This window comes from Sorex fumeus, unplaced genomic scaffold (assembly GCF_029834395.1).
Source record: "Sorex fumeus unplaced genomic scaffold, SorFum_2.1 ptg000047l, whole genome shotgun sequence".
Classification (NCBI taxonomy): Eukaryota; Metazoa; Chordata; class Mammalia; order Eulipotyphla; family Soricidae; genus Sorex; species Sorex fumeus.
The window spans coordinates 21333995-21358222 of record NW_026606104.1 but is presented as its reverse complement, the minus strand read 5'-3'; positions in this window follow the sequence as shown (position 1 = coordinate 21358222).

The window sequence follows — 24228 nt, the reverse complement described above, 5'->3', positions numbered from 1 at the left end:
AAATTTTCCAAATTAAATCTAGTACTTACGAAACTTCAAAGTTCTACAGGATATGGTAAATATTCACGCAAAGGCAATTTCTGCAAAAATTGCCTTTAATCTATTAAAAAATGAATATATTGATTCTACTTCTGATTTCAAAGGTTTTGCATAGATAGATAGATAGATAGATAGATAGATAGATAGATAGACCTAAGATACATATAATTGATACATAGCTATTTGGGGCAGGGCAGAGTTCAAAAACTAAAATTTGTGTCAAGAAATAAAGATGAATGACTAATGTTTATTAGCAGCATATTGTGTCCCAGAACATAAATATATTTTATATGAATCATTTCAATATTTTCTTGAATAACAGATTCTCTACATATGTTACAATTGCCTTTTGATTTGCATGACTGAATGAACTGATCAGAAATTCAAAATTCTTTCATATAGTAACCCAGAAGCACATAGCAGAACCCAGACTGTAAATCTTCATCCCTCATGACATATTTAAAAATGTTTTTATTTGTCATTCAGAGAAAGAATTTCCACACAGAACATGCTAAGAATATATCCCAGCTGCTGCTATTTCTTTTCAGTGTGACCTCAAACAAGGAATGTTTCACATGGTTTTAGGTTTCTGAATGGAAGTTTAGCACAGCTGTGATATCAAATGAAGTACCACCTGGTCTAATCACCGTAACAATATGTCCTCTGTCCTGCACAGCTAACAGATGGATTGGGTATCAGCTTGATGTCATAATCTGTTAACTTTGTAATATGGAGCACTACCCACCCGTTTAGGATCCATCTCATCTTCCCTGATGGCATGTTGTACCCTAAATGGAAAGATGACACTATCATTACATGCCACTATCACTAGTCATATGGGATCTTAGTTTGCATTACTTAAGGATAATTATATGGTGCTCTAATTCATTTGGTGAACTGTCACTCCACCACTGAAATACTTATGTGGAATTTTAACAAATACTATGACATTCATCGAGCAGATTACTAGTCTTCAACATTTATCTTATCCTTTATTTTATTTGAGTCAAGTTCTAAATATCTTCTTTCTTAAATGAGTGCTGCTGAGTTTCTCTTTGAAGCATTAAATTGCATCTAAATAACTGTACAGTTGAAGATTTTGTATTTGAATCTAGATGCTCTGAAATATGATAATATAAAAATTATCAGTAACACATGTATCCCTAAACAGCATTTAAAAGAATTATATGATTGCCAATAATTTTAATCTACTAAAGATTACTGTCAGTGAAATGCAAGGCATACTGATAGGAAATGGAAATGCAGAAATTAATATAAAGTTATTCAGGTATTAAGGGCTTGTTACACTTTTGTTTTTTTAATACATATGTATGTTTTAATACATACACACACACACACACACACACACATATATAGGCTAGAGCAAATAGGGCATTTGCGTTTGCCTTGCATGCAGCCGACTGGGCCAACCCTGGTTCCATTCCTCCGCCCCTCTCAGAGAGCCCGGAAAGCTAACAAGAGTATCTCGCCTGAACAGCAAAGCCTGGCAAGCTACCCATGACGTATTCAATATGCCAAACACAGTAACAAGTGTCACAATGGAGACGTTACTGGGTCTGCTCGAACAAATCAATGAACAATGGGAGGACAGTCACAGTGATGTGTGTATATATATATATTTAGATAGAAGGATAGATATAGATATAAATATATAGATATAGATATAGATATAGATATGGATATAGATATCACCTCTTCATCTACTGCCCTCAAAAATAAAACTCATCATTTGAATCAGGAAACTGAGTTGTACAAATATGAAAATTTAACCAACAACATCATGTCATTGTCACTGTCATTGTCACTGTCACTGTCCTCCCGTTGTTCATCAATTTGCTCGAGCAGGCCCAGTAATGTCTCCATTGTAACAATTGTTACTGTGTTTGTCATATCGAATACACCACAAGGAGAATGCCATGCTTTACCGTGCAGGTGAGATACTCTTGGTAGCTTGCTGGGCTCTCTGAGAGCGGCGGAGGGATCGAACTCGGGTCAGCCATGTCGGCCGCTTGTAAGGCAAATGCCCTATCCGCTGTGCTATCACTTCAGCCCAACAACTTCATGAATATATCAAAAATTTTCTAGATTACTGGTTTACCCTAATAGGTTTTAATACACACACACATATATATGTATATATGGATTCACTTAATCACTTAATCACTTAACTTCCCGTTAGTCGTCGATTTGCTCGAGCGGGCGCCAGTAACGTCTCCATTTGTCCCTGTCGCGTGCTAGCACGCGATATATGGATTAGGATTTTGAAACATGCAAGTGTTTCTATATAATATGGCTATTGTATCCTCAGTCATTCACCTCCACAATAGCCTACCAACTCACACCAAAGAGAAATGTTATACTTCTGAAAAATAGGGAAACTAATATCTTTATTTTTTTAAAGAGAGCATATATAGCATTGTTTCTAAAGTTTAATTTGGTTCAGAATGTTTATTTTCATGAAAATAATGAAATAGCTCCCCTAAAATTATAAATAATAATTATGTAATAAAGTTTTCAATAGCTTCATTGACCATAATAATTATTCACAAAGATCATCTATAATTTGTTTATGAAAAAATTTATTTTAAATTAAATTATTAATGCAATAATGTGATATAGTTCATTGTTTATAATTAGTTACTCCTCTTCATTCCTTTTTTATTTTAATTAAGATAATATTTCTTTCAAGGGCTTAAATGTTCATATCTTAAGGGTTCATATGACCACATTAATAACAAGGTTCCACTTTGTAGTGCTGCCCATAAGATACTTTTCATTCTTCATATTTAAAATATAATATTTTTTCTATAAAATAGAACTCCTGTATACTTTTATAGGATAATATTTTCATTTAATTGGTGTGTCTTGCACATACCTTTGTTTTGGAAGTGGAAAGTGTAGGGAAGAGAGAGAAATGACTTCAAGAATCCCACAATCTCGTGAAGAGAAAGTGATAAAATTTTAAATTAACTAGCTAGTGGGTACCAATGAGAGCACAAAGAAGCAGAATTCAGGGTACATTGCTATTTACCCAGATGTTTTGAGAGATGCAGTTTTGATTACTATAGCTTCGCAGCACTGTAGCACTGTCATCCCATTGTTCATCAATTTGCTGAAGCAGGCACCAGTAATGTCTCCATTGTGAGACTTGGTACTGTTTTTGGCATATAGAATTTGCCACAGGTAGCTTGCCAGGCTCAGCCGCGTGAGCAAGGTACTCTCAGTAGCCTGCCGGGCACTCCAAGAGGGACAGAGGAATAGAACTTGTGTCGACAGCATGCAAGACAAACCTTCTACCTACTGTGCTATTGCTCCAGCACATAGCTTTGTAGTAAAGGTTAAAGTTCGGGAATCCAATGCCTCCCTTCTTTTTCCCTCCGAATTGTTTTTACTCCGGATTGTTTTATGGTTTATTAAAAGGTATAGAGTTTTTTGTTCTATATATTTAAACAATGCCAGGGGAAAATTGATGGGGATCATTTTATGTATGTCATTTTGGCTAATACAGTCATTTTAATGATGATCCTTCCAATCAAAGAACATTACATTTAATTCCTTGAAGTTACTACTCTTGAGCCAAAGTTTAGTTGAGCAAAAGCCTAGAGATCATTGCTTTTCATTTTATAATACCTTTGAAATGATAAATCAGTCACTTATTTTTATATTTGGCTTACACCAGACAATTCTCATGGCTTACTCCTGTCTCTTTCTTAGAGATCACTTCTGGTAGAGTTTTGGGTGCTTTTTTGAGGTTTTGGGGATGACTCTGGATCAGTTTTCTGCAAAGCAAGCACAAAATAAGCAATACTTACTCTATAACCCCAAACAAATAATTTCTTAAAATGAAATGGGAGGCATCAAGTGAGAAGTAAATTTAGAGTATTTTTTCCAGCACATGAATTATAAATGCTGAAGAAAATGTATTTGATGACTAGTTGGAACTACAAGTGCATGGTGTAAATCTTTTCAAAGGAACAGATAAGAAATTGTAGTACCTTATACTCTAATAAAGTGTATATTTTGAGAATTCAAAGAATAATTTTTCAAAATCTACTGAGCTAGATAGAGTCAAATAGGAGAAATGGAATTTTTGCAAAATGCCAGTTAATTATTAATCTAGAAAAAAATCATTAACTGCAAAAATAATCATAGAAATTAGATAAAATAATTTTAAATGTGATGCAAACTTTGGGGAGCAAGTGAAAAGATAAAGTGAAAAATGTGTTGCTACAATTTGCCTTTTAATCTAGTGTAGCATAACTTATTAGATATATTTGAGTATATTTGTGCTTCACGTAGAAGAATATATAAAAATAATTGTTGATATAAAGGAAGGGCATAATGAGATGCATAAGATATGGCAAGAGAGATGAAGGTGGATCAAGGTTTCCAGTGAAATTATTGGAATTTTGTCTTAAGAATGAATATATTAAAATCCTTATAAATATCTGTATGTACCATATTTTCTTATGAATCTTTACTTTTGTTTACAGTTTTATGTGACATTTGCTTTTTCTGACTCAAAGGGCAGGAATACAAATACTTTACTTATCAATTCAATAAAAATCTAAAAATATTTTAGTATTTTCCTCAGCAAGTTTGAAGGCATACAATAGATTTATCAGCATTATCTATTTTGTGGTTGAATATATTAAAATATTTGCTTTTTCCTATTTTCAGAAATGGTAAAAGATAGTCTAGTTCAGTTTATTGTATTGTGCCTCTCTCTATAAAGTAATTTTGGCAGAACTTATTTTATAGAAATATTAAATATCAGTAACTCAAGAAAGAATTATTTATTTGCTAAAGGGATTTGTTATTTACCTAAGGCTTTCATTTTAACTGTCCCACATTATGTTATTAACTGTAGAGGAAGCAAACCTTTCAAAATGAATTTTGTCTCATATAAAGAGCAAATATTTTAAATTAACTTTTAGCAAAGCTTAACACTTGATACTACTTTGACAGAATAATAATGCCTTGATTCTCCAGCATAAATAGGGAAAATTTAACTTCACAATGAATTAAACCTTTGATATTGATGAATAACAGATTACCATGTAAAATATTATGTAAAGTGCCATAAGAAACTAATAAAGAAACGCAAAAGTTTAATCAATGTATGTTTAACTGCTTATTAATATATTAATTAAAAATAATGTATAGGTTAAAGAAAGAGGTTCTAATTACAGTTTAGTTCTACCTAAAAGTATGCTCCAGTTTAGACTTTTAGATTTTTGGACTTTCGCTATTCCATGCTGTAGTATTTCTTACTACTTACCTCTTGATAAATATATGTTAACAGAAAATCTTGGAAATCTGAAGATATTATTTTATGCACTTATTCAAGCTCCTTCTGCCCCCCTTCTCAAGTGCTGCCAAAAGATAAATATTAAATGCATGAATATCCTAATCATTATTAATCTCTGAAGATTTAGAGCTCTTTGAATTAATGTTGCTTTACAGAAGCTGCTTCCTGTTGTTATACTTATTAATTCTGGTTTTCTGCATCTTGCCATCTTGCTCACAGACTCATTCTACAGCCTCTGTTGCTCTGCTACTGAGGGTGTCCAAAAGTTTATTTTTTAATAATTTTGCCTATTACTCAAAGTTCTATCATGTATTATTTTAGTTTCCCAAGGTACTTTCTCATATTCTTTTGTTCTTCTTTGTTTTGGTCTGTATAATCTTCTCTTGCATCTCACTTAAGAATCTCACCAAGATTGCTCCAAAGCCAACAAAAAGAGCAACTTAGAGCTGCTTATAGAGCTGGAGGATTCTGGGAGCCCTTCCTAACTATGTTTTCCCACTAAATTTTCTAGGATTCTGGATTTCTTTATTTTTTGTCTGCTGCATACTGCAGGGTATAGGTGAGGTTCTGATTTCATGCAGGCTTGATTTTTCCAGTTTCAGTCAGAGCCTACGTTGCTGTGTTTGTGTTGCCCAAGTATTTTGACTGTGTGCTACTAAACTGTTCCAGCTCAGTTCATGTAAAGTTCCCAGTAACTCAACTTGATCCTTTTGCTTCAGTCCTTGGGTTTGGGCTGTCGGCTTCCAAGTATCTGTAGTTGATTTTATCCTCAAAACAACTGTAACTAAGCGGATTGTGCTCTTATATCTTTTTTCTCTTTTTCAGGGGGGAGGGGAGGGAGTACATTTTACTTTCCTTCTTCTGAGTGCTGACAGAAATAGTTTTCTTTGCCTGTGCACCAAAGGCACACCCAAGTCTTCTTCCCTGGATGTTGACTGGGAACTGGACTTTCTACCCACCTGAACTTTGTGCAGGTGGATATCTAAAAGGCTATGTGTAAACTTGCAACCCACCCACTTCACTTCACTCATAGTGCCACCACAGTCAACATCTGCAGCCACTTGAACACTCCTTTGGGTTCCTTTGCCTCTCCTCCAATCCTGTAGTCGCTGACCTGATAGTTTGCTGTAGAATTGATCTCATGTGCAGTATCTTTTTCAGTGATTAGTTAACTAGGATTAACCTTTTGTAATTCACAGAATCCCCTTCTCCCACATTATTATGATTCTAAAAGGTTGGAGAATAAAGAAAAATTGCTTTGCCATTATCATTTATGTTATCACTATTATTTCTTAGATTAACATTTATTTTTACTCTATTGATTAATATTATGTACGTACTGATTTTCCTAGAAAACTCATTATATTTTTATAAGATTCCTTATATCTTTGACTTGTCTTCATCTGCTATCTATATTACTAGAAATATTCATGATTTTCTTAAAAGCTGGATGAAGTAGAGACTCAAATACTAGTATTTTCTATTATTTATTTATTTATTTATTTTAGTCACATATGGTGGTGATCATAACTTACTAATCAAATTTGTGCTCAGGTACTTGGCAGGAGTTGGGGGACTAGATGGGGTGCCAGGGAGAGAATCCATATTAGCCCTGTCGAAGGCAAGTGAATGTAATCAATGTACTTTGACCCACTAGCAACTTCTCCTCAAGGACCTATTCCTAGATTGTCACAGTTCTTTACAAAGCATTTCCTGAGACAACTTATTACTGTCAAATGATTTTACTCTTTATTCCAGTTTAAATCTTAAAAAAAAAAAAAGTCTCCCTGAAGTTTCTCCTAGAATACTTCCTTTGGGAAACTTGCTGTCACTGTCACTGTTCTCCCGTTGTTCATCAATTTGCTCGAGCGGGCCCAGTAACATTGTGATACTTGTTACTGTGTTTGGCATATTGAATATGTCAAGGGTAGCTTGCCAGGCTTTGCGGTGCGGGGGAAATACTCTAGTAAATTTACCTGGCTCTCCAAGAGGGGCGCAGGCACAGAGGAATGAACTCAGGAGATAGGCTCCTACTTCCTTCTCCTAAAGACATTTTCTGGAAACTTGCAATTGTAAATTTTTCTGGTTTACTTTCAGATGTAAAGCAATCACTCAGAAACTGAAACCTGTTGTTCAAATGCAAATTTTCAGGGATACAGCTCTAAACTTTATTATGTTTGCCCTTACTTACCCAAATGAGTAATGGTCTAATTTTGTGGAGGATGGTTTACAATTTGCAAAACTACTGTCTTATAGATATACTTAAAATGTGTGGCACTATAAATCCAGACGATCATATCCAGATTTAACTTACTCAGGTGAAACTGAAGTTTCTCTCTCTTTTCTACCATAGTAGTATTGAATAAAATCTGCCTTGCTGCTTTTACAAATGCACATCTTTCTTTTGTTTTAGAATGATCCTGACAAGTACATCTCAAACATTAGTGTGCATAGAGAAGAATCACCTAAAATCTGAAAATCGATATAGATCCCACTCTTAGAAATCTCACTTACAAATCAGGGATTACCTGGAGGATTATTAGAAATGTCTAAATTTCTACATTTCTAATAATCCTCCAGGTAATCTGATGTCTATGTCCATATTTTGAATGACACTTATTTTAAGTGGTCATTCCTTATTAAATATTGAGAAGAAAAAGGAAAGAAAGCAATTGTACAGCGATGCATGAATAAATGCATATACACCCAGTTCTTATATATGTTTGTTTTTTCCTTATCTTAAGATCTTTGAACTGTGTCTTCATTATATATTTGATCTTCATCTAGTATCCTGTGGGTTAAGGGAGGCATAATGGGGAGAAATGAAAATTAAGGCAAACATTGTTTTGTAGTTAAAATGACTTTGCTAATTATAAATATATACTGGAAACAAACTTTTTCAGCATTATTAACTGGAGGCTGAAAGAGTCAGCTTGTGAACCTCAGTTATTCATTTTATAAAAATAAGAGGATAAAGTATGTTAAGAACAATAAAAGAGTTTTAAAGTCACTAACAGTAGAGAAAGTAAAAAATAGAAAGCAGGTCAACAATTTACAAATTGAAAGAATAGTATGTTCAGCAGGAATATAAATGAGTCATAAATTGGGTTCAGTGTTAATAATATAGAACGAAAGGACCACCATATGAGAGTAAGAAGTATATTTTTTTGAGATACCCATTTCATAGTTGCATTCCTTACCGTAAAATGATTTAGTTCCTGGTTCCTTCAACTCAAATATAAAAATATTCATTTGGATTAGAGATCTTAGCTAGAATTTTTACCAGAACTCAAGAGAGGCAGGGTTTCAAATACAAATAACCAGGCTCTCTATTTTAAAAATGAAATGGTTAGATCCTGATATGACCTACTGCATTCCAGAAAATTCTCAGAGTTTACATGTCCTCTCTGATTTTAGAACCAGTGCACTCAATGATCTTTAAGGTTTTTTTTTATAGGATTACAGTATCATTAGACATAACTGAAGGGGAAATAATTGTACTTATCATTCAAAGATAGACAAAGTATTCTTTGGTGGGAGAGAACACTCAAAGGTGCTTAGGACTTCCTTCTGGCTCTGAACTCAGGAACCACTCCAACCTGGGCGTAGAAGAATATGTAAAACCTGGAGATAGAACCCAACTGGGCTACTTGATTCAACCTAGACTATTTCCTATACTATCTTTTCAGCAGCCTGAAATAAATATTCCTAAATTCAATTAAACATAATTCTACAAAAAGCTTTTTTAGAACTATATATGCATTCATGTATGTTACCTATAGAAGAGGGTTCTTTAGATAACATGAAATAGTACATCAAGTAAGGTATTTGCTTTACGTTTGGAAAAGCTGGGTTCAATCCATGGAACCACTTATGGTTCCTGAGCACAGAGTCAGGAATAAGCTCTGAGCAAGTGACATGTGCCCTTACCTCCCAACCTCCAAAAGAAGTTTTTTTAAAAGAGTATATATAGCATATATAGCATAGCACTGTCCCCCCATTGTTCATCGATTTGTTCGAGCAGGCCCAGTAATGTGTTCATTTTGAGACTTGTTATTTTCTTTGGCGTACTGAATATGTCACAAGTAGCTTGCCAGGCTTTGCTGTGAGAGCGAGATACTCTCGGTAGCTTGCCGGGCTCTCCAAGAGGAGTGGAGGAATTGAATCTGACTCGGCCAGGCTGGTTGCGTGCAAGGCAAACAGCTGTGCTATTGCTCCAGCCCATATATATATAGTGTATGTCTATATAATAAATATTATATTAAATATTGAGTTTCATGCATTTCTAAGCATGGTTTTTACCTCAAAGTTTATTCCTAAATATAGAGAGCGTAAACCTCTAAAAATTGTTATCATTAACAAATTGATAGAATATACTTGTAGCAAGACCATTATTGTTCTTGCTTCTCAAACATCTCCTACATTAGTATGAAATAATATCATGTTGCTTTTCATTCTGCAGTCACCAATATGTCTGGGTGCTCTGAGATGCAGATATCAACACACACTTAAGTGTCAAAGAATTTTAATAGGAAAAATGGCATGTGATATGAAATTGGGAGAGAACAAAGAATTATTGGCATTATAGAACTGTGTTCTGTTTACAGATCAAATAAAGGAAAGTAGGCAGAGATGTTGAGTACAAGCATCACAACTGAATACATAGTGTGACAAATTAAACAAAGCTATGGGAGAAACTTTGAGCCATCATCAGTCAAAAGAAGAAGTAAATCCCCCCTTGAAAAATGTTTGTCTTGGTAACGACATTTAGGAGCAGCCCATTTGAGATATATCTTTATAACAAATTATGTGATAATCTTTATAGCATTACAGCTGCAGTATTTTGTTAATTACTCTGTTTATAGTAGTGATTCTGCAAAGTAAATTCCTATCACCAACAGACCATTAACAACCATTCTCAGCACATGAGTTTATCTGTCCAACCAATCACATAATTCAGTGTTCTGGAACTGTGCTTCACATAGACAGCAAGTTATCTCTAAGAATCTGTTGAAATTATTAGGGAGACAGTCTTTTATTTTCATCAGAATTGTTAGCTATAAAAATGCTTTAAGTCCAAAGTTGATCATGAATATATTTCTCTATCTAGTCATGGAATGAACATGACGGTGAGTGAAGCCAAAACAGGGAAGAGAAGAGTAAGTTTAAAGAGAGATTTTAGAAATTAAAACAAAATTCACCAGAATTGTTTTACTCTTTTGTATTTTCCATTTACTTGAAATTATAAACATTTTCAGTTTTGGAATAAAATAGAATAGGTTTGCTGTTCATTGTAATGAAGAGCTTTGTGTAAAGCAGGATTTTCTGAGTTACATAAATGAAATCTTTACAACATATATATTGTCATCCCAATTTTTAGATGAATCCGGAAAAATGGAATGATTTCTTGAAGACTATCTAAATTATTAAAAGATTAAATTATGACTAAACTTCTGATTTTCTTCACTGAAACTGTTTTTTAAACTATCATTCATACAATCTTGAATTTTTATTTTGTTTTTCTGTCTATGTTTAATTATTATTTTCTTGTTTCATCCAAATTAAGGGAGACATCTCTACTTTATACTTGTATCTAATGAAATCTAAACCTATTAAATATACATACAAAATAATATTTCAGAGCTCAAATTCATAAAATTTTCTAACTATATTACTTTATATAATATTACATGTTATTATTTTTTCTCTAATAAATAACTCAAAGGTAATAAAATATTAGCAAATGTAATTTAGAGGTGATATTAGATCTTTTTGTTGTCACTATTCTCATTTGCAAGGACTTACATGCTTATATTTGTTATTGTTTAGAATCTAGAATGCTAAAAATTTTATAACCATTATTGTGGACAGGTTGTTTTTTGAGTCACACCTGGCTGTGCCTAGGACTTACCCCTGGCTTTGCACTCAGGGATCAATCCTAGCAAGCTCAGAGGGCCACACCAAGATCAGCCAGTGGAAGGCAAGTACCCTACATGCTGTACTATCATTCTAGCCCCCTAAAATATCTATAGCTAACATTGAATGTTTCAAATAACTTTATAAAATAGTTGTAAATAATGATAAAAAAATAAACTTATCAAAGTACAACCAGTTCAATTCTAAGAAACTTTTTTTACATAATTTAATTTTTTTAAATCCATGTATCCTATTTAACAATATGCATGTCTTATGACATCAGAAATATTTGCATATGCTTGGGTATTTATTGTGGTGATGGCTTCATTTTTGTTGCTGTTGTTAAAGAAATTCTTACAGAAATTTTTTAGAGCAGAACTTAGTTTTAATTTTTTTCTAGCTTAACTTCATTAATATTCTGATAGAAGAATTGTGTTCTGTAAATTGTTGTTAGCTGTTTACATTACAAAGATCAGTTTTGCAAATTTCGTCTAGAGTCTGTGTCTCTAAACTTCCATTTCCTTACTTACTCAGTGGAGTCTGTTCTAAAAAGCATCAACAAAATAGGCCTGTTCTCTTTCCTGAATATGTTTGCTTGATTTTCTATATACAAGTTGTATTTTAATATTATTTGCTGTTATAACTCTAAATACAAGTTGATTAAATTATTGTTTTAAAATCCCATTCTTAAATATACTATAATGAAACTATTCAGATATACATAAATGTAGAGTTGTATTATCATATAAATGTGAGATGAATATGTGTGATTGTCCAGTTACACATTTTAAACATTAAGAACAGTTATTAAATACTTAAGTTGTCAGTGTCCTTGACAACATGAACTTGGCCATGAGCATTGATTCATTTGAAAGCCTAACAACCCGATTCAGGCAATTACACTTCCATATATTTGGCTCACTGCCGGCAGTTTCTATCTTCATTGTCTATGCACCAACACCCAATTATGACAAAGAAAAAATTGAGAAGTTCTATATGAAGCTAGAGAAGTTCTAGAAAGAAGCCCACACCTTCTACAAGATCATTGTCAGTGATTTTAATCCAAGATAGGACAGAGAAGATCATCCAAAGAACTCCATAATGGGACTCATGGCCTAGAATGGAATGAACAGGGTGAGAGACTGTCCAAGTTCATCATGTCGACCAAGACTATCCATGGTAACTCACAGTTCCAGAAGGCTGAATCTAAACGTTGGACCTGGGAGTCTCTTGGTGGATGGTTCCACAACAAAATTGACCACATCATATTCAATTGGTGGTTTTGCCTGATCCATTTCACTATTGTCCCAAAATTCCAGACAGGATCGGACCACCGTCTCCTTCATGCAAAATTCTACTTCACAGTGTGGGGAGAAAGGGCTCCAAAGTTTAAGAAGAGAACTCCCAGAACGACCACCCACTGGAAACTCTTTGGCACTATTGCTGCGACATGGATAGATGCCGTCATTGACAACATTGACGAGGAATACGATCGACTGGTTCAGCATCTCCATGATTGTGTGAGGAACGTCAAGAGAGAGATAGCCACAAAAGGAAGATTTCAAAGAAAAGAAGAGCAGCAGTGCTGGCAGGTGCAGCAGAAGCCGGGAAAAGCATTTGCAATGCCCTCCTGTCCATCGTCAGCTCTTGAGCTTATTCACCATGTGGCTTGGCGCATGCCTCAGGCAACCACAAGTGAACATCGGAGCTCGCAAAGAAGTGCAAAGAAGCTATCAAGGAAGACCTCAAAGAGAGAATAGCAGCAGTGCCGGCAGATGTAGCAGAAGCCGGGAAAAGTATTTGCAACGCCAGCCTGTCCTTCACCAACTACAAGACCGAGATGAAAGCCCTCTGATGTCCTGATGGATCTATTATATCTTCCAGTGTTGGGATTGGGAGTTCCCTGGCCCTGGGAGGCGCGGAGAGACCAGATAGACACAATTCCTGCAGGAGTAAAAACGGGGTTTATTTAGACCAGCATGCTGGGGCTCCGCAGCATACCCCAAAAATGGGCAGTGGCTGAGAGCCCCGAACTTCTTCAAAGGGGATCTTATATAGGCCTTCACTGGCCGTTACAGCAAAGCCCGCGCATTTCATAGCCAATAAATTTGTAACAACATATCCTTTCTTAACCAATCCATTTAAAAGTACCTCACTCCTTAGCCTATAGATTCAAAGATCAGCATTTACGTACATCTATTGTCAGCACAAGCAAGGTTATAGCTGGAATCATTAAGCCTTAGGTAATCTCCCTTGACCATCCTCGTTTTGAGTTACCCAAGTCTGCAGGGTGCTTTAGTGAGACAATACATTCCAGGAAAGGGCAATTTCCCCCAACCACCCGCATGCATCCTGAGTTATCCTTTACCCAAATCTGCAGGGTGCTTTACTGAGACAATACATTTCAGGGACAGTAAATACACCTGAATCCTGTCACACTTGGTTTAGAAAAGAAGTTATGCCCTGTTCACTTTCCAAGTCCCCTCTCCCCCAGGTGCAAAGCAGCCAAGCAGTTTTACAGAAAGCAATGTTGCAAGTTGGCTAAAGTACACAAAAATTTGATGCCCTAATATGGATTCTTTCACCAGAAGAACAGTAGAGAAGATTATCCATGACTTCTACTCAGATCTCTTCAATAGCCATGTCCACCTACCTACATACCAAATTCCACAGGATGGATATGTTGTCTTCAGTGTTCTCCCTTCTGAAATCTGACATGCCATTTCGTCAGTAAAGAAGCGAACAAAACCCATCCCAGACATGGTCAGATCCGAACATCTGAAGAACCTGCCATCAGTGCTCATCAATACACTGGCTCGGCTCTTCACAGGCTACCTGTCTGAATGCAAGTTAACATTCCAATGAAAAAACAGCAGGACTGTACTACTGTACAATAAGGGAGACATCCACGATATTTGCAACTATTGCCCAATCTGCCTGTTGTCTGTTGTCCACTGTGTAAACACACAAAAAATAAAAAGGCTGGCGGTCAGGCGAAGGAAGGAAACGAGGGTCAAGCTGGTTGATCTTAGCAGCGGTTTATTACATGGAAGAGATGTATGTCATGGAGGCCCCAGGATCTCTCAAGCATGTGCTCCTTTGTTCTCTCAGCTTCTGTACTCAGCCCCATCTTCCCAGGTGCTCTGATGCACGTGTCCCCCAGAGAGCCCTGAAATCTCCCTTATATAGATCATAGTACCTCTAAAGGGCACAATATAGTGATGTCATCAAAAGGAGTTATAGAAAGAACATTGAGGCAAAATATACATTGTTTCTTTACAGCCACAGGCCAGTAATCCTGGCCTCACCTTTCACAAACTACAAGCATTTGGATTAGCACAACAAAGACCAGTCTGCTAGAGCTTGGAATCTACATCTCCTGGAGCCAGGCATCTCCATCCCAAAGATCAGGCCTGGTTTAGCACCTGTGATCTGCATACCTAAGAACAGCTAGGTTCCTGTGAGATAAGGGAAACTGCCTCAATATACTGAAATCATTTACTGAAGGCAGTTTGAAGGGGAGAAAGTTCAGTCTCATCCAAGCTAGTCAGGACACACAGGAAAACTGCTTCTAGGACATGTTTCTCCGCTCCTTGTCCAACCAACATATAAGCATACATAATATTAATCATTTTGTATGGACACAGTAAGAAATACTTTGAGCTTATAGAATTGCTCTCCTAGGGCCATCTCGATCTCAGACTGCCATGCTCAGTTATCTTTCCTATTCCTAGCAGCAGGGTCCTACTCTCGTTGTTACTTTTGGATCATGACAGCATTTGCCTATGATCAAACTATTAACTTATATTTAAGAATCATGGTACCTTGGCCTGGCCCATCGTGATGCCAGGGTAGCACATAACTTACCGGCTTGCCCTGGTTCCATCCAGTCCCACGTCGGGACCCTACTCTTGGGGCGCTAGGAAGTGAGGGCAACTGAGGCTTAAGTTGAGAAGGCAGATGCCCAGGAGTGAATAATATTCAAAGCCAATCAACTCCTAAGTTATAAAGCATATAATTAATTGTCTCCCTGTATCTATACAATAGGACATTCATTGCATTAAAGCAAACTATTCAAAAGACATAAGGAGAGGAGAAAGGCAATATTAACTTACAGTACAGCTTCAGTGTCTAAGAAGGATGAGACCTTACAAATTGGTTGGGGAAGAGAGCATAGAAGTGGTTACAGACAGACAAAGTAATGGGAGTGACTCGGGAGCACTGTGATGGGTGCGACCCGATAAACCTAAGCTCCTCGTACTCCAACAGTCTACAAATTATTCACTATAGTCATCCTGAAGAAGATTGGTAGAATACTAAATTAAGTAGAACCATGCAAGCAAGCTAGGTTCCAAAAAAGATTCAGCACGATTGACCATATCCTCACAATAACCATCTTATTTAGATTACTCGGGAGTTCAAGATACTGCTCTGTCTAACGTTCACTGACTTAAAGAAGACCTTTGATTCTGTTGAGACTGAAGCAGTTACCAAAACCCTAGCCAAACAGGGTGTACAAACTCATTACATCAGGATCCCCCGAGAGCTGTATTATGGATTCACTACCAGCATCTCACCATTCTACAAAGAAGTGATCATCCATGTCGTCAAGAGAGGGGTTTGACAGGGTGATACCATTTCACTGAAACTCTTCAGTGCCACCTTCAAGAATATCATGCAAAGACTGGAATGGGAAGGAATGGGAGTGAAGATAGAAGATTGACAACTACACCACCTCCGCTTTGCTGATGACACTGTTCTAATAGCACCAAACATTAGCAAAGCGGCACAAATGCTGACCGACTTTGATGTGAGTGTGGAAAGGTCGGACTACAGCTGAACCTCACAAAGACAACATGCATGAGAAACAGTCTCGTTCCTGATGGTCCACTTGTTATCAATAGAACGAACACTTCATAATGTGTACCTAGGTTGAGAAGTCAACATGATGAATGACCTGGCAGCTGAGTTGAGTAGGAGGAAGACAGTGGCTTAGAACAACTTCAAGATCATTGAAGAAATAGCAAAGAGGACCAAGAACTTCCGGCTCCAGGAACATCTCTTTGATTCCATTGTTCTTCCTGCATTAACATACGTCTCAGAGATCTGGGCCCTATGAAAACAGGATGAAAACGCTATTTCAGTCTCCCAAAGAGGAATCGAAGGAGCTATGCTTGGAGTATCACACTTCACTCAAGTGAGAGAAAGAATCCAGAGTTCCAACCTCCATCAGTGATCAAGAATCAGGGATGCTGTCTTGTTTTCCAAGGTGTTGAAAATCAGATGGGCTGAACATATAATGAGATTTTTAGATGATCGCTGGACTAGAGGCATTACCGACTGGATTCCATGGGATGTCAAAAGATCATGTGGCTGCCCACCTACGAGAGGGCCAGACTTCTTCGTCAAAACCCTGAACGATCACTTTGAGGCTCTTTGTGTTCCTAAAACGAGCAGATGTCATTGGGCTACACTAGCACGCAGCAGGGATGAATGGAGACGTTATTGGGGCCCGCTCGAGCAAATCAATGAATAATGGGATGTCAAGAGATCAAATGATCAAGTTGTAAATATTTAAGTTGTTAAATATTGTAAGAGAATGGTCTAAATGACTAAAACAGATTCCATTTTTTTATGTGAAAAGAAGATGTAATTTTGGATTGCTTTACTTTCAGTAACTTGATTAATTTTAATTATCATTGTCCTTATTAGACACATTACATGTTTAGTCTCTAATACTCCACATGCCTGTAATTTGTATGCAATATTTATAAAATTTAAATTCTGTCCATTCTCACCACAATGTCTTTAGACACAGGTGCCATCATTTTTGCCCAAGCTACTGAAAACACCTAAAACTAATCTTCTCTGCAATCTTTTCAGCCTAAAATGTATTCCCTACCCAGCAAGTGGAATGATCTTTATAAAAGTCACAGCTGATTAAATCATTTTGATAAATCCCCAGAGTCCATAAGGAAAGTTCAAACTACCTAACATGGTATGAAAAGTTCTCTAAGGTCTCTCCTTTCTTATCATCCTCTCTGCCCCCTCCTTTATCTTCCACTATCCAGAAATTTTTTATTTTTTCTAGGAGTTTTATACCTCTAAATCTTCCTCAGAATCACCTCATAATTTGTAATATTCCTTTATCTATTTTATAGCTCATCATGTCTTATGTTTTAAAATTCAGTTTAGTTATGTTACCTTAAATACTTTACTAACTATATTGTCGGGTAGTTGTACATTTGGTTTTCAAACAAAATAAACATTTTCAAGATGGCAAACATCTATTATTTGTCTACTTTTACTTACAAAATTACAAATAATCAGGAACTCTGTCTAATTCATTACTTTATTCCCAGACTCTGTTATATTATATATACCATATATTTGTTTTTTCACTTTTGATTACTCTCTTTAGTAAATATGAATTTACTTAAAAACATGGTTTATTATAAAAATAATTTTTAAAGAATATTTAACAACATAATTGAAAAAAACTACAAGTATTTTGTGGTTCACCAATTAACTTATATACCAATTCTGGTTTCTTGAGCTCTTCAACTTTCAGAAAGATACTAGGATTTTTTATGCCAGATTTGGAGAGTACACATATATCACACTTAATTCACTCAAAGTGTTTATTTTTAACAGGCTATAATTTTGTATTACAGTCTGTGTACACATTCTGTATTACAGTTTCAGCCATTTGTGTAAATACAAGAGACACTCAGGTATTTGTACTTGAGTTAAGAGACAAGATTTTACCCTTCCTTACAACTGCAAAGTATTTCATTTTATGTGTATAACGCACCTTCTTTATCCAATCATCTGTCTTTTGACATTTTTTTTGTTCCCATTGCATAGCTATTGTACTAACAACTCAAAGAAACAAAGGTGTAACTACATATTTTTAAATTAACATTTTCATTTTGAGGATTGATGTTGAGAAGTGGGATTACAAGATTCTATAGAAACTCTATTATCAGGTGGTTGTTTTTGTTTGTTTTTGATTTGGGGACAAATTTAGAGTACTCAGGGCGTTTTTTCTGATTCTGCATTCAGAGGTCTCTAAATCAGGTACCAGGGACCCAACTCTAGTTTGGCTGAACACATTAAAGACAAGTGCCATTCTACTATCTCTCAGGCCTTCTAGAAGTCTCCATACCATTTTCCACAGAGGCTGAACAAATCTTGGGTTTTCTTTTGCATAATAGGGCAATCATTTTTTGTTTTGTAAGGTTTTTTGTTCAGAAACTCAAGAAAAAGTTATTTTTAACATATTGCAGAAATGGACTTAAAGATGGATCAATGGCTAAAAGTACCTGACTGATGGACAGGAGGCCATTCGTTTGACCCATAGTGTTCCCCATTTGTGCATAGTGTTGGCCAACCTTAGCACGTCAATAGAGCATGGAATCTCTGCTACACAGTGTGTAATCACTGTATAAAAAAAATAAAAAGGTAAAGGTTAAGGTCCTCCCGTTGATCATCGATTTGCTCGAGCGGGCCCAGTAACATCTCCATTGGAGACTTTGTTGTTACTGTGTCTGGCATATCAAATACTCTCAGTAGCTTGCTGGGCTCTCCGAGAGGGGTGGAGGAATCGAACTCGGGTCGGCCATGTTGGCCGCGTGCAAGGCAAACGCCCTACCCGCTGTGCTATCGCAAAAAAAAAAATAAATAAATAAATTATGAAAAACAATGGAAGAAAAACAGAAAATAGAAAAGAAAGTTTGAAACAAAAAATGTGAAAATAATACTCAGCGAATTAAAAAAACTCTTTAGGTTCAACAAAAGATTCAAAGTAAAAGAAAAATGAGTTAGTGAACAAGGGAAATATTACAAAAGCAATTATCCATTCTAAAAAAGGAGAATATTTTTAACATTAAGAAAAGCAATTAGAATGCAAAGTACTTGTTGGACAATAACTACATATTAACAGTATTAACAACTGTGTAAGTAGTTTCTGATTAAAAATAGAACACTTTGGAGAGAAAAAAATGGTAACATACTCCTTTCACAGCAAAAGTATCAACAAAACATACTGAAAAGTTCACTGCACATAGTCTGGACAAATAAAACAAGGTTATTTATTTTTTTTAACACTAGGTCTAAAAAAGCCCGGGTTTACAGCCCAACTGATAAAAAATTTTAAAATGAAGTAATTATATTTAAAGTAGGAAGAATAGAACTACATCTTCAGTATATAACAATGATACAAACAAACTTGCTTCTTGAAATAGAAAATGAAGCAGATTATAGTAGTAAAAGAAAAGATTTTTTTTTCTGAACAATATAGGAGTAATAAAAAGATTGGGGGACTAGAATTATACTATTGAAAGCTTAGTGTATTTTTCATGATGAAGTACATATTAATTCTCATAAGTAAAATAGGAAATGGGCACAATTTTTTCTAGAATCAATATAAGTACAAACAGAAATTTAAAAAATTAATAGAAAAATATCATTCTATAAAAAAGAAAAAATTAAATAAAAGGACAAAATTTGATGACATAGTAGTAATAAAGACCATAAAACTAAAACATAAGATTTTGATACTAGCATCAGATGTGTTTTGCATTATAAAACAATGATTTTTAAAATGAAGAAAAAAGTTCAGTAGGTAAAAACATCAAGATTTTTCATTCTAAATGAAATTGTAAAACCCAAGCACCATTTCTTGTCCACCTCTTCCTTCCTTCCTTCCTTCCTTCCTTCCTTCCTTCCTTCCTTCCTTCCTTCCTTCCCTCCTATTTTTCTTTCTTTCTTTCTGAATTGCGCCACACCTGACTATTCTCAGGGCTTACTACTTACTCTTGGGATGACTCTTGGAAATGCTTGTGAACAGAATGTAGTATCAATGGTCAAACAAAGGTCAGTCATGTGCAAAGATAGCCCCCTAGCCCCTGTCCTATCTCTCTGAATCTAAGAAAAACTCTTCAATAAGGATCCATGAAGGTTAAAAGTAAACTGATTGATTGTAAAGAATAGTCCAGGCCAAAAAAAGAAAATAGATGATTATTTCAGATGATTTTAAAAGATGAATTTCAAGCAGAGGAATAACATTGAAAGCAGAGAGTTCATTGGTATTAGAGGAGTACACGTTTAAATAATGATAAATGTATATAGATAATCACCATCACTATCCTCCCATTGTCCATTGACTTGCTTGAGCGGGCCCTGTAACATTGTGAAACTTGTTACTGTATTTGACATATCGAATACATCATGGGTAGCTTGCCAGGCTTTGCTGTGGGGGCAAGATACTCTTGGTAGCTTGCTGGGCTCCCTGAGAGGGGCGAAGGAATCAAACTTGGGTGGGCCATGTTGACTGCATGCAAGGCAAATGCCTTACCTGCTGTGCTATCACTTAGCCTAATACTTCAATATATATTTTTTACAGTAGATAGCACAGTAGGTAGGGCGTTTGCCTTGTACATAGCTGATCTGGGTTCAATTCTTCCATCCTTCTTGGAGAGCCCAGCAAGCTACCGAGAGTATCCCACCCACACAGCAGAGCCTGGTAAGCTACCTCCGATGTATTTGATATGTCAAAAACAGTAACAACAAGTCTCACAATGGAGACGTTACTGGTGCCTGCTCAAACAAATTGATGAACGATGGGAGGACAGTACTACATTGCTTCTGTAGAATAATTAATTTTTAAATATTTACTTTGCCCCTTATTTCTTATCAAGAACTCATTATTTTCTGGGGCTACACAGATAGTAAAGCAGTTAGGGGTTTGCCTTGCACACAGCTGACCCAAACTCAATCCACATATCCCATATTGGTCCCCCTAGTACTGCCAGGCTTAATTCTTAATTGCAGTTCTAGGATTGAACCCTGAGCATCACTGAATGCATGACCATAAAAACAACAACAAAAAAGAGCTCATTAGTTTCTGCTTGTTAGTGAAGCATTAACTGTAGGGCCATTTACTAACATAGAACCAATGACAAATATTTTGCTATTTCTTCTTTTCTTTGTCTCTCTAGTCTCTGTGAGCCTACTGTAGGGAATTCTATGAAGCTTGTTTATCTATGACTTAAATTCTGCCGCATTTCTCAGATGGTAATTTATGCCAGTAATTTTAACTCTACATATATGAAGGAATTATCTTTCAGTTTTGTGGGGCTACAAAATTCTAAACCCTTGGTATTGGGATTTCAGGTAAAAGTTGAAGTTGAGATTTGAATCTAAATTTGGGGAACAAAGAGTAAAAACTCAATAGTCTCTATTATTCTCTTATTTAATTTAATTTTATCCACCATGTGGTTAACGAAACCCATATTCGTAGGGTTTTATGCATAAAAGATTCCAGCACCACACTTTCCACCATTTGTCCACTTATCTTCACCATTGACCCCCATCCCTAATGTACACATACTCCAAGCGTCCTATAGAAGAGCAGTTACTTTTCTGTCTCCTTTAGGCATTTGTTATTCTCTTTCAATGTCTCTTTGTATCCCTCATATGCAATAGAACATTCTGTGTCAGTCCCTCTTCTTTTAACTAACTTTACGCAGCAGATACCCTCGAGATCTATCCACATGGCATCAAATTTCACCATACCACCTTTCCATAAAACCAAAGAATATTCCATTATGTATATATACCAGTTTCTTTGGTCATCATGTCCAGTCATCTGTTCTTGGACACTAGGGTTACTTACAGATTTGGGCTGCTGTGAATAGTGCTACAAAGAACATAGGAGTGCAAATGTCTTTTCTGAATGGAGTTTTAGGGTCCTTGGAGAAGCTGCCAATGAGTGGTATTTTTGAGTCACATGTAGATCAATTCCTAGTTTTTTGAAGAGTGTCCATTTAGTTTTTTGGACATTACCATAAGTAGTTATTTGACATCCTTACCAATAGTGAATGGATTAATTTCTGTTCATTTATTCCCCACATTTTTTTGATGGGATTGTTTGGTATTTTTCTTCTTAAGTTCTATCAGTGCTTTATGTATTTGGATAGTAAGCCTATATTAGATGAGTGTTGGGCAAATATTTTCTCTCTCTCTCTCTCTCTCTCTCTCTCTCTCTCTCTCTCTCTCTCTCACACACACACACACACACACACACACTTTTTTATTTAAATTTTGCTTTAGTTTTCTAGTCCAATGGCAGGCACTGAATCATTGAAGGCCCTTCTAGGTTCAATATCATGAAGAGTTCTAACTCTTTTCCATAAAGATAGATAAAGATAAAGGCCCTCCCGTTGATCGTCGATTTGCTCGAGCGGGCCCAGTAACGTCTCCATTGGAGACTTTGTTGTTACTGTGTTTGGCATATCGAATACTCTCGGTAGCTTGCCGGGCTCTCTGAGAGGGGTGGAGGAATCGAACTTGGGTCGGCCATGCTGGCCGCTTGTAAGGCGAACACCCTACCACTGTGCTAACATATTTTATGAATTTTGATCTGTAATGAAGTCATTAATAGATTTTGATTTTACTTTTGTTCATGGTGTTAAAAAGTGTCTGGTTTCATTTGTTTGCATGTGAAACAAACACCATTTGTTGAAGAGGACTTTCTTGTTTCCTTTCATTCTCTTGCTTCTTTATTGAAGATTAACTGCCCCTATAAATGTGATGTCTCAGGATTCTTAATTATATTCACTGGAGTGAGAGTCTATCCTTATTCTAGTACCACTACTGTGTTGATTACTATAGATTTATGGTATACTTTAACGTTGGAGAGGAAGAAAACTCTCATCAACTTTTTTTCTTAGGATTGCTTTGATCATTTTGTTATACTCTTTTGGCAAAATTTTAGTATAAACTATTTTTATATTAATTCTTTCAGAAAATTGAATGAGGCACACCTATTTATCAAGTGTGATCCCTTTAATAAAATCACCAATTGTAAATGTCAATGACATATACAAAATGTTATAGACTTCATAGCTGTATCTGGACAAAACATCTGACTAAACATCAGGGAATCAAATTGATAGAAAATCGACTCTTGGTAATGGCTTGTAAAAATTTGAGAGGCATAGTTGTCAAGAGATTCATTGGCAGCAAAACTAAAGAGCATTGTGCAACAGAATATCCAGTGTTCAGTATTTAGTATTTACATTTATGCTCTTGATTCTATTCTTAAATTTTATCACTACTTGTCTTTATGTACAAGATACAAGTCTTTACATAGAACCCTTTGTTGTATGAGTAGTATTTCAGGAGGAAATTTAGTAACCTCATTTATTCTTCAGGCCAAAGAATGGGAAACAACATAAACCATGTTCAATGATAAACTGATGTATATGTTAAATTTATCAAAAGACAGAAATGTGAAAACTAGACCAGAACAATAGTAGTGGGTAGGTTATTGCCTTGCAGATGACCAATCTGGTTTTGATCCCTTGTACCACATTTGGTCCTCTTAGTCCCTCCAGGAGTGATAACTGAATGCAGAGTCAAGAATAAACTCTCAACATAACATAACCATTGTTTTTTAGAATTTAAAAAACAAATGAATATACACAGAAAAATATTAAAAACATGAAAAAATCCTCTCCATAAGGCGTCTTGAGATACTACAAATAGTACATGTATGAAAATGGATTCTACTAAATTTCCGTTAAAATTCCCATTAATTTTGAATCCTAATTTTCAATTGCATTTAATCTGGAGTGAAACTCAAACAGATTAAACTGCATATTATAGGATGGAAGCAAAATATTATCTAGGAAGATTTTGTTAGCTTCATGGGGCATTGATAGTAGCACTGCACTGTAGCACTGTCCTCCAGTTGTTTACCGATTTTGCTTGAGTGGGCACCAGTAATGTCTCCATTGTGAGACTTGTTGTTACTGTTTTTGGAATATCGAGTATGCCACTGGTAGCTTGCCAGAATTTGCCGTGCAGGCAGGATATTCTCGATAGTTTGCCAGACTCTCCAAGAGGGATGGAGGAATCAAACCTGGGTCAGCCGC